The sequence below is a fragment of the Macrobrachium rosenbergii genome, chromosome 18 (genome assembly GCF_040412425.1).
Source record: "Macrobrachium rosenbergii isolate ZJJX-2024 chromosome 18, ASM4041242v1, whole genome shotgun sequence".
NCBI classification, from domain to species: Eukaryota; Metazoa; Arthropoda; class Malacostraca; order Decapoda; family Palaemonidae; genus Macrobrachium; species Macrobrachium rosenbergii.
The window spans coordinates 24,792,008-24,804,233 of NC_089758.1; the positions used below are offsets into that span (position 1 = coordinate 24,792,008).

The 12,226-nt window shown below is 37.9% G+C and overlaps 1 long non-coding RNA gene across 1 annotated transcript in view; it reads left to right on the plus strand.

Moving 5' to 3' along the window:
- The window catches only part of LOC136848217 (uncharacterized), a 41,972-nt gene that overhangs the window by 6,126 nt on the left and 23,620 nt on the right, over positions 1-12,226 (plus strand). The window contains exon 2 of the long non-coding RNA XR_010855975.1: positions 499-582. This is a non-coding gene — a long non-coding RNA (uncharacterized lncRNA). The remainder of the gene's footprint in view (positions 1-498; positions 583-12,226) is intronic.

The window sequence follows — 12,226 nt, forward strand, 5'->3', positions numbered from 1 at the left end:
GTAGATACAACATGCATACACATATATATGTATGTACTGTATATATATATATATATATATATATATATATATATATATATATATATATATATATATATATATATATATATATATATATATATATATATATATATGTATAGATAGATAGATAGATAGATAGATATATATATATAGACACGATGAAGTAAATGTAACGGGAGCAAAGAAATAACGCTCAGGTATCTGGAGAGAAACACGGATAGCATAAATGTTTAATAAAATACAATTAAAAATTTTTTCTTAAGTATCATTTGACAAATGAATTTATTATCCTTGATTAATGAATCATGACCTGGTAATAACAAGAAAGCTTAATTAAGAAGAATAATACATTATTATGGAAATTTCCGAGAAGACCGATCACTGATTTTTCTGAACCATATCTTACTAATAATCTCGTGTTTATTTGATCTTTGAGGAGTCTTTAAACCCATTCAGACCTCGTTTATTTCTTTCCAGGTGTGCAGTAATTTTCCAGTTCATTAACCTGGATCACAAGGTATCTGTGATAGGTTGGGAAGCCAGCAGTTCATTCGGACAAAGGTGAGTAGCTAGTCTTGGTAAACTATTCTATTTTTTCCCTCTAATATTTCAATTGTTTTTAAAGGCAAAGGGCAGTGAGATGGAGCGTACATAATGCCCCTAGTTCCTCGCTGGGTGAGCGGGTTCCGTTCTCAACTACCACTCTGTTGGTCGTGAGTTCGAATCTCCTACCGGCCAGTGAAGAACAAGAGGAATTTGTTTCTGGTGATAGAAATTCATTTCTCGCTATAATGTGGTTCGGATTCCACAATAAGCTGTAGGTCCCGTTGCTAGGTAGCCAACTGGTTCTTAGCCACGTAAAAATAAATCTAACCCTTCGGGCCAGCCCTAGGAGAGCTCTTAATCAGCTCAGTGGTCTGGTTAAACTAAGATATACTTAACATAATGCCCTTTCCTTGCCCAGATTCGTAGAGCACAAGAAAATTAGGCACAGGAGTGCTGTAGTTTCTACTGATACACCTATGATTAGGGGTGTGTTGTCATATGCATCCCTGTAGGGGGATAGTGCCGCCAGTCCACCTTACATGGTGCACTGTACAGGCATTACTTAAGGTACCTTGCAGCGTTCCTACGGCCATTAGCTGCGACCCCTTTCATTCCTTTTACTGTACCTCCGTTTATATTCTCTTTCCTCCATCTTACTTTCCACCTTCTCCTAACAATTGTTTCTCATTTCAGCTGCGAGGCTTTCCTCTTGTTACACCTTTAGAACGATTTTACTCCTAATTTCCCTTTCAGCGCTGAATAACCCCATAAGTCCCAGCTCTCGGCCTTCAGCCTAAATTTTATATTTTATTCTGTTCTATTTTCATATGCATCATGTGTCAGCCTGTGTATTTATACCTTTGATATACATTTAAATATGTAAGGTATTTTTCTGGTTTATAAATACTTAAACTCTAAGATGCAGCCGCTCATGTATCATGCATGAGAGCAAACCGTACAAAAACTTTATATCTTTCGCAGAAATTTTCCTTCTGAATGACTAACAGCAAATACTACTGACACGGTGGACACGTCATCCTAAAGCTTCGCTTTCACGTAGACATCTTCATTATCATCATGTGAACTAACCTTGAATCTCCGAATTGTTACTAATCAAGGTCACCTTTCAGTGCTTACAGTGAAAGTGCGTAATCACCTGTGGGATTGTGGGAGTTCCCTTTGTTTCGAAAGCAAATGAGTATCTCGGATGCTTCAAATGAAACACCTGAAAGGTGGTCGATAATAAAAGAATTGTTCATTATGAAAGAAAACCAGTACAGTATACGAGGTGGCGCAAGACTATAGACTTGAACGGAGGTTATATTGAAAAATAGGGTTTTGTAGCCAAAGAGTTGGGGAACAATATGGTGTATTTAAACCCAGAATAAGACAAACCTGCCTTGAGGAAGGAAAAAATATGTTGCTTTATTTATAGGACACCCCTCGTAATTTTTAGTCATCGTTTGATCGTTACTACATGTTTGTTCTTACTCATATACAAGCATCAAAGTATGACGTTATATAAATATCAGTGTAAAAACAATGAAATGAGAGAGTACGTTAATGCAATTAAGTATATTTTGGCTCGCATCTAAGGCAATGCGAATCGGTAATGCTGAGTTCTTGTAAATCGGAGCGTCTCGGTTTCGAGTTCAAATCCGCTTGAAGGCTGCAGCTTATCTTACCAATTCTCAGCATAGTGATTTTCTTCATATTTTGGATAGGTTCTTTATTTAAGAAAGGTGTCTAATGAAGTGTGTATTTGAGTGAACTGTGTGTGCGTGTGTGTGTGTGTAAAGCAAGTTTTTCATTATACTAGAGTATGTATTCATACATATCTGAATATTTTGCATGAATACATGCTGTACACATACATATGCTGCAGGTTTACCGTCCTATTTTGATTTTGTCATCACTGGTTTGAGAATTCAGAGAACGGGCCAAAGTTAAATGCAAAAAAGTTGTGGGATAAGAAAAGGGTCGTGAGCGGTATATGGAGTGGCCGAGGTTAGCAGGTGAGACAAGATTGGTTGGGCATTGTGAATAGAAACAGTAATTACTGGTAAAAAAAAAAAACTGTTAGTGATCATGCCACGAAAATATCGAAGAAAGACGAAAGTGCATACGATAAATAAGTATATGGCGCAATATATTTCAGGGGGTTCGTCGTTTTGCTTATGAAACGTTGATATGATCTGCGGTGGATGTCATACCTGATTCACTAGGTATAGGATGAATAGAGAAGTTCCTGTTTGCTTTTATTTGAGATACTCTGTTAATGAAGAGCCTGTGTATTCAAGTATGTATGTATGTTTTTATGTGTGTATGTAGGCCTCGTAAGACAATAGAAATAGTTTATTTTATCTTTTTGCGTAAGCCTCTTCAAGAGGCAGTAAGGAGCGAGCCGTGTGCAGACCCTTAGGAAAACCTTTATCAGAGAGACCGGCTATTCTTTTTTTTCTTTATCAGCGTAGGGCCATGTGCTTTCCCAAGAGCGGTGACTATGAGCCTGAATGGAGCCAACAGACTTATTTCTGAAGTGGGGTTTTCTGTTGTACTACGGCTGACTTTTTCACGTTTTTTTTTTTTTCTGTACCTATTGGTTCAGTCTCTAGGTCTAGAACTTTTTGCTGGAGCTGTGGAACTTTTTTTTTTTTTATTCTTCTTTCACTTGGTATTTTAGCGACTGACTTAACTGACAGAAAAAGTTGAGGGTTTCTCAGTTTTCGCCTGTTCCTTTCTGTTAAGAGAGCAAAGACGCTATATGCTATATATCATAATTTTTAATGTGTATTATGTATTTTTACCTGTCCTTGGTATTTTTAAAACATATTTTGTATTTTTACCAGTCCTTGGTGTTTTTAAAGGATATTTTGTATTTTTAAAGTACGTATTGCATTTTTACCAGTCCTTAGTGTCTTTAAAGTATATTTTGTTATTGTTACCAGTCCTTAGTGCCTTTAAAGTATATTTTGTTATTTTGTATTTTTACCAGTCCTTAGTATTTTTAAAGTATAGTTTTATGTTTTTACCAGTCTTTAGTATTTTTAAAGTATAGTTTGTATTTTTACCAGTCCTTAGTAATTCTTTGCTTCGTAGTCATCGAAACCTTTTTTTTATGCACGTATGATTCGCTGGCAATTAATTTTCAGTTCGAACTCTGTTTTATTTAAGTACTTTGTGATGAGTTAGTTCACTAGCCTGCCTGTGCAATGCAGCTCTTTCCTTCTTTCTAAGTTGCACAGAACTCACCAACTTCTGCAAAACTTCCTTGATTCCTTTATCAGTTCGTGAATCATGTTACCTTCATGTGAGTGATTTTTAAGAATTCACCACTTCTAGTTTTTGGGTCATGCAATGAACTGCTGTTCTGTCTGTTATTTATCTAAAAAAAGTCTTTCACAAATTACTAATTAGTATTTCTCTCTTAAAAGAATTTTTAGATTATTTTACACATATTCTGTTTTTGTGTATTATGAGTAATCAAAATTGTATCATCAGATAATATCAGATCTCTTGTCTTCCACTGAGTCTTCCCTAATCTACAAGATGTGCGCCACTGATATGTAATTTCCCATAAATTTTCCTCGTGACTCACTCCGGAGTCCGTTGATTCACATTTTTGCTTCAGGTCTGCTCGCATGTTAGAACAGCATATCTATAGATCTTTCGCTGAGGTCACTTACCTTTTAAGGCAAATTTTGCCCCGGTCAGAATTTCCGTTAATACTCACTTACTTTAATCTGGTTCGATAATCCCAGGGCGTTTATATCCTCGACTTACTTGCTCGAGGTCATGATTTATGATTTATAATTTAAATCGGTAAATAGCGTGCTTCTCTACCTTCCCAAGACTTGGCTGAGCCGTTTGAGCTGAGTTAGTGGGTGATACCTCTTTCTGAAAACAATATTTTCCCGTTGTCTAGTGAGGTTGACAGACCTTACGAAAGATCTTTGGTCCTTCTGGGTGCAAAGTTAATCTGCTTTCCTGATAGCGGTATGGGCGTCGGCGCTTGTTATACAAGAGGGTACATAGCCACTTTTGATTGCCAAGTTGATATGACACAGTTTATTAATTACCGGTGTATCCATGCCGTCCAAAATAATGGCCTCACAAGAGAGGGTCGAGACCGTAAGTCCCCCACCACAGGGCAGTAACTTAACGTTCGAAAGTTTGGCACTAGGTACCTTTATTCCGTATACTGATTCAGGTGTCGTTGGTGTGAGTCAGGACTGGGCAGTTATGGCAAGCTTAAACATGGATTGTTTTCTCTCATCATGTCTGTCACCATCATTCCATATTTTTTCTCAGCTCTAAGCACTGTATTGTCCCCTTGAAGTCTAAAGTTCTCCGGCATCTTCTAGCATCTCTGAAAAGTATCGTGACGATCTGATTCTCTCTTACTCTTTTGTTGTTTAACCTGTCAGCCGTTTCATATTTCTCTTATTCTTTAGTGGAAAATTCTGCAACATAGTACGTTAGTGCGCTCTCAACTTCTGTAATTACTGATGGTCGCTTGTTATAGGTAATGTCTCTAACCTTTAACGCCTGGGCTTACTGCTTTCCCCACGACCTTTCAGTAAGTTGACTGATCAGAGCCTGACACATCTATTTGGACACTTTCTTTCTTTCTTCCTCCTTCCTTTCTTTCTTTCGTTCTTTCTTTCTTTCTCTCTTTCTTCCTTTCCTCCTTCTTTCTTTCTTTCTTTCTTTCTTTCTTCCTCCTTTCTTTCTTTCTTTCTGCCTTTCTCTCTTCCTTTCTTTCTTTCTTGTTCTTGTTCCACCCAGTGTCAATCAGTGTCATTCCGATAACCCTATGGGTGTTCTTAATTCCTTCTGTCATAATCGTTATTTTATTGCCTTTAGTCTTTTCACATCATATGGTTCTTGAAGCTCCATAGTATGGTATTTGTTATCTGGGTGACTTTATGAATGAGCTGTTTATGTGTTTTTCCTAAGATTTTGGTCTTTCTTATCTAACTCTGTAGGGCTACACTTGAAGTAATCTCGCGTTTGTTGTTGAATTTCATTCTAATTAGTAACTTCAAATATTATAACAGAGATTCTGCTCCATTGGATATGTTTTAATTTGAAAAAAAAAAAAATTAACGGTAAGTTTTAAAAAAAATTTAACGGTAAGTTTTTTATATACTTAGTAATACGAGGAGTGATCTTAGATAACGGAAAGGAGATATTCCTAAAACATTTAGAGATTTTGTTTAAGAAATTTGCATCCTGGTTTGAGGTGCGATACCCTTCGAGGTCCGTCGGCAATTTGAAATTTTAGGGATTTAAATTAAGAGCAATGGCAGAAAACAAACAGGTAAACAAAAGTATGAAAGCATTTCATTGGAAAAGTGAAAAATATAAAAAAGAGAAAATCTCAAATAACAAGGTGTAAATACAGTGATGGAATAAAAAAAAATGAACTAACAAAAAAAAATTTTGGAAGCGAAAATCGATTCTTATAAAATAGGAAAATTTTCAAATCATGTTTAAACAGCGGGTATTGGCTCGTTAACAATTAAAAATAAATCATAGTTGTAACATGTCATAACTTGGGGCATGTTTTTAGCTAAATCTTACTATTTGTAAGGAAATTGAGTTCAAAGTAGCCTTAACAAGTTTTGCCATAGATAATCTTTCCTAAAATACACATGAAAGTCATAGAGAGAGAGAGAGAGAGAGAGAGAGAGAGAGAGAGAGAGAGAGAGAGAGAGAGAGAGAGGTATGCTCCATCAATATAAAATGACTGTGCATTGAACTTCAGCTAGAATCAAGTTTTTCGGCGCGGAATTGCCTCACAATTGGCAGGCCTACAGTTGGGGCGGAATTGGCGAAGGATTTTTGACGAGGAATCATCGTGAAATTGTCTCAGTGGCCCCAGAAGTGGCCTAAAATTTTTTGCGCAAAATTGAAGGGAAATTAGCTCGAAAAATTTACTCTTGCGCTGTCGAGATCTATCACTATTCCATGGGCCCTCTAGAACGAAAGCCGACCTAAGTAGAAAATTCAGCACATCTGCAACAACCTTGATTAACAATCTCAAGTAACAACCTTAATTTACACCTGTCCCTCGTTTCACAAGATGCTCAGAACCGTACCGGCGAGAGAGAGGGATGTTCGTAGAATTGCATAAATTCTTATCAGGATACCGTTGGATGTCAGTCTATGATGGCAGATACACACGCAAGGGTTTTTTTGTGTAACTACTCAAGTACCCTTAAAATAAAGCATTGTTCTCCAGAAGTACTTTGGGGACAAATAAAAACAAGTAAAAAATGCGCCTAAGAAACTTCGGCGCAATGGAGTTTTCTTTACAGCCGCTTCAGCGTATATCAAGGTCACCGACATTAGATCTATCCTTAGGTGGTCTCGGTATAATGCCGCGGCCCGTGAAACTTTAACTATGGACCGGTGGTGGCCTGGCCTACATCGTTGCCAGAAGCACGATTATGGCTAACTTTAACCTTGAATAAAATAAAAACTACTGAGGCTGGAGGGCTGCAATTTGGTGTTTGGTGATTGGAGGGTGGATGATCAACATACAAATTTGCAGCCCTCTAACGTCAGTAGTTTTTAAGATCTGAGGGCGGACAGAATATAGTGCGGGCAGAAAAAAGTGCGGACAGACAGACAAAACCGGCACAATAGTTTTCTTTTACAGTAAACTAAGAAGTCACGTGACCTTTCTCATCAGGCCTTCGAATTGGATTGAGGTTCAGAGCACGAAAGTCACTCTGAAAATTATGATAATCTTATTTGGGCTGCGTCCGCGCTCCAGTTAAACATGTCACAAATACATATCGGGAACTTATCACATACATATCACAAACAAGTTGAAAATAAGTCAGCGACCTAGATGGTTCGATTAGTCTTTCGCCCCTATACCCAGCTCTGACAATCGATTTGCACGTCAGAACTGCTTCGGACCTCCACCAGAGTTTCCTCTGGCTTCGTCCTCGCCAGGCATAGTTCACCATCTTTCGGGTCCCAACGGCTGCGCTCTCAGGTACTTGTTAAGCGGAGAACGAATCTTGGGCAAATGCTGGATAATCAATCACTCGAAGCATTATTTAGGATTACCAATAAGTCGTTGACTTGTATTCGACCTGTTTGTGATATGTGTGCGATAAGTTACCGACAAGTGAATGTGACACATTTTACTGTGGACTCTTCTATGACTCATTGCATGACTAAACCGTGTGTATCGTTTACTTTACCTCTATTCATATTATCTTTCTTCCATCTTGCTATCCACCCTCTCCTAACAATTTTTTCATAGTGAAACTGCGAGGTTTACCTCCTGTTACACCTTTCAAACCTACCTACTCTCACTTTCCTTTCCATCGCTGAATGACCTCATAGGTCCCAGCTCTTGGCCTTTGGCCTAAACTCTATATTCCATTCCATTATTACGAATAAACTATGTATGACATTGTTGAATTTGCTTTGATAATTATTCATGTGTTTATTTTCCCCTGAATGCCTTATTTTACATCTCCCGTTTTCATCTGTCTTTTAAGGTTACCTCTACACTACGGCAAAACATGTCAAACACATGTAGATGACACATCTCAAACACGTCATTAACAGGTATAACACAAGTCAGCAACTTACTGATGTTACTAACCAATGTTCCATACGATTCTCCAGCATTTGTTTTCGACCTGTTTGTGATATGTATATGACAGGTTGCCGGTGTGTGTTTATGCCATGTTGTTTACAGTGTGGACGCTAGTTAGTTGTCGTTATTCTTATTGAATATAGAATTTAGGCCAAAGGCCAAGCACCTGGACCAACGAGGTCATTCAGCCCTGAAACGGAAATTGACAGTAAAAGGTTTGAAAGGTGTAACAGGAGGAAAACCTCTCAGTTGCACTATGAACCAATTGTTAGGAGAGGGTGGAGAGTAAGATGGAAGAAAGAGAATATAAAAGGAGGTACAGTAAAAGGAACGAAAAGGGTTGCAGTTGGGGACCGAAGGCACGCTGCAAAGAACCTTAAGCAATGCCTACAGTTTAACGCATGAGGTGCACTGACGGCACTAACCCCCTATGGAGGTTATTCTTATTCGTATCTTGTATGCCCGTGGTTTGTGTTCGACTATGGACACATATTCGGGACTGTTCAGAATTATATGAATGTGAAATTTGCGCAGAGAATATTTAACATTATAGCTCTAACGTTTTCATCTAATTACTCATCTGATTCTCATCTAATGACTCTCAAATATTTTATAAAAGCAAAATGTTCACAAGATTTATCAGCGAGTTCTGCAGGATTGCTGATGTAACTCATGCACTATCTATGTCTTATTAACTGAATATTGATTGCAAGTCTACCTGCCAGACAAATCTCTTACTGTCATTTTGACCTTGGGTGAATGTTACTTTTAGTATTCTGTACAAGAAAACTATTGTGCCGGCTTTGTCTTCCCGTCCGCACTTTATTCGGCCCGCACTTTTTTCTGTCCGCACTTTTTCTGTCCGCCCTCAGATTTTAAAAACTACTGAGGCTAGAGGGCTGCAAGTTTTGTTGGTTATCCACCCCCCAACCATCAAACATACCAAATTGCAGCCCTCAGCCTCAGTAGTTTTCATTTTATTTAAGGTTAATGTTAGCCATAATCGTGCTTCTGGCAACGATATAGGATAGGCCACCACCGGGCCGTGGTTAAAGGTTTCATGGGCCGCGGCTCATACAGCATTATACGCTGTAGCGGCTAAACAGAAAACTCGATTGCGCCGGAGAAACTTCGGCGCGTTTTTTTTGTTGCATGTTACCTGTACTGTTGCTAACATCCTATGATTATAACTGAGCCTCCTCCTATAGTCAACGTCATTGATTTTAGGAAAATTTTCCTTTGTTGAACATTCTATTAGTATCTTTCCTCCCAGCCTACTACTTGGCAGAACTTAATTGACCAGAGGTGCTTCCCCTGACTATTCCAAAATCTCCCGCTGTGCTGAATATTCACATTTCCATTTCCAAGTTGGGGATCGTTCTGATTGTAACTTAGAGTAAATGATTACGAGCTTCCGGGACCCGTCTTCCCGAATTGTAACCCAGTACCGGGACCTTTCCCTGAAAAAAGCGGGACGCCATATCTTAAAAACTAACCATAGAATTTTCTTGAAAATAATCTCATTGTGTTTCCCACACCCAAAAGCCTCTTCAAGGTAATCTAAATCAACCTAACCTAAGCCTAACCTAACCTAACCTAGGGGCATAGTAAAAAACCGGGTCTGGTGCAATACTAGCATACATCTCAGGAATTTGCTTCCGGGACTTCAGAACCCCCTCTGGTGATATTTGGCTTAACGTTCTTCTTTCAACTTCTTTGTGTCTTATTGGTTATTTCTCCTCTCTTATGTGACTCGAGAGGAACTTGTATCGGTGCTTTTGTCATCTGAATGGTATGATTGGTAGCCTGGTGAACGCCTGTGAGAGCCAGACTTCCTTCTGACGGCCTTGCTCTTCGTCTGTGTAAACTTATAGGCAGCTGTTTATCCAAGTGCCTCGTATTTGTCACTGATACTTGTGGCAGATCGGTGGTTCTCCGCATTTAGTATCGTTTCTTAGAGTTGTGTTCAGATCTACTCACTTCCTTCATTTATTTCAGTGACGCTCCTCAGTTAACTTCTTCTATTCCCGCTTCAACTGATGAGTCAGTAATTCACAGTTTTACCTTTCTTACTCTCCAAACTCTGTTGTTTGTCTTCATCTGTCAACCTGATCATGGGGATTAAGCCTGAATGGATTATCCGCATTTCGATCGAGGAGAATGCAACGCTTTCTTTCCTGATTAAATTATTAATTCTCTTGATACAGCACTTCGGTTTCTTTTGATAATGAAATCCGACATCTCCACAAGCTCTTATATATATATATATGTATATATGTGTGTATATATATGTATATATATGTAATATGTATTATATATATGCATATATATATTTATTTGTACATATATATTTGAGTTACTTAGTTACTTCAGAATCACCTTGTGTATACCACAGGCTTCAGATTACCAAATGTGCTTCCAAAAAATTGAGAACTTTAATTTTATATATTCCCTTTTCCATATCCTACAGATTAATTGTATACGTAGGCTTTGTAAGACTTTATTATGAATATCGCTCTCCATTTCACAAAGTTCCTGCGTTTATTGCTATTTGGACAGCGTATTCGCAAAGAAAATACGCGTGATCATTAACTTCTCCCAAACCTCTTACTTTCAGCTGCAGTACTTCCTTGCCGTCTCATAGCTTGGTCATTAACACATTTTCGTTTTAATACCTCTGATTCATCAGGTTGTTCTAAGGCTTCCTTTCCCCTTGTCCTTTAAGGTTTCTAAAATTCTATTTTCTGAACGTTAGTAAACTGTCTATAAACACTCATTATTTTGCCACATCTGAAATTTGATTCCTTTTTATTCATTATTTCATTTCTCATTGCTTCTCATCCTACAAGTTCCTCGTTGGCATGGTCGATATCGTACTCGGCTAGCACTCTGCTGGGCCCGCGTGCGACTCTCCGGCCGGCCAATGAAGAATTAGAGGAATTTATTTCTGGTGATAGAAATTCATTTCTCGGTATAATTTGGTTCGGATTCCACAATAAGCTGTAGGTCCCGTTGCTAGGTAAGCAACTGGTTCTTAGCCACGTAAAATAAGTCTAATCCTTCGGGCCAGCCCTAGGAGAGCTGTTAATCAGCCCAGTGGTCTGGTTAAACTAAGGTATACTTAACTTTTTCTCATCCTACTCTGAAAATGTACCCGAGTAGTCTCCACCTATTTCTTTTATTCACGTTCAGCAATCAAATTTAACTTCCATATAGGAGAGACTGAACTTAGAGATCTGTAAACACTAACAAATTCTAGTTTGTATCAGAATTATTTTTCAATTTCATATCATTGGTAAAGCTCTTGCTGCCTTCTTTTGTTATCTGCTCTGTGACTTGACTTCTCCCTCACCTTACAGTGTTCTGTAATCTGTATTCTCAAGTACATGTACGTTTCTACCACCGTAATTGCTTCATCTTTCAGGTTACCTTTGAATTTCATAACCTTTTCCTATTCACGAACAAGACTTTTCCTCGTCTTCATTCTCTTGCCTGTTACCAGTTAACGCCATATTGCCTACAAACATCAGCCACACTGTATTTTATTTTCATTTTCTTCTCTTAACCCACATATTTATGTCTATATTTGTTTTTACCTTCGAATTAAACAGCTAAGGGGACAACACTTCAGTTTGCGCCAAACTAGCCATTGGCTCCATGGAAATAATTCCCAAACTCGAACTTTCTTATAAATAACCTTAATATACAGTCGTCTATAAAATGTGAATTTTTTTTTTTATCCACTATCATAGTACATTTTTAATATACTTGAGATAACAGCACATGCTCGAATTTATTAGTAAATTATGTTTAAATGTGTCGTTGTGCATCTCACATACTAACTTGAGAGATGAGAACCTAATGTTGAAGTAAAGCATTATCATAATCTACTTGAAATAGCTTAAGCTATATCAAGTATTTTTAATATTGGATTTTCTTACACTTTGTAGTTACTTTTCAATCACATTTCAAAGGTCACTTGTAGTAGAGACTGTTATAAGTGATTTTCATTTTATGAAGTGAGATATATGC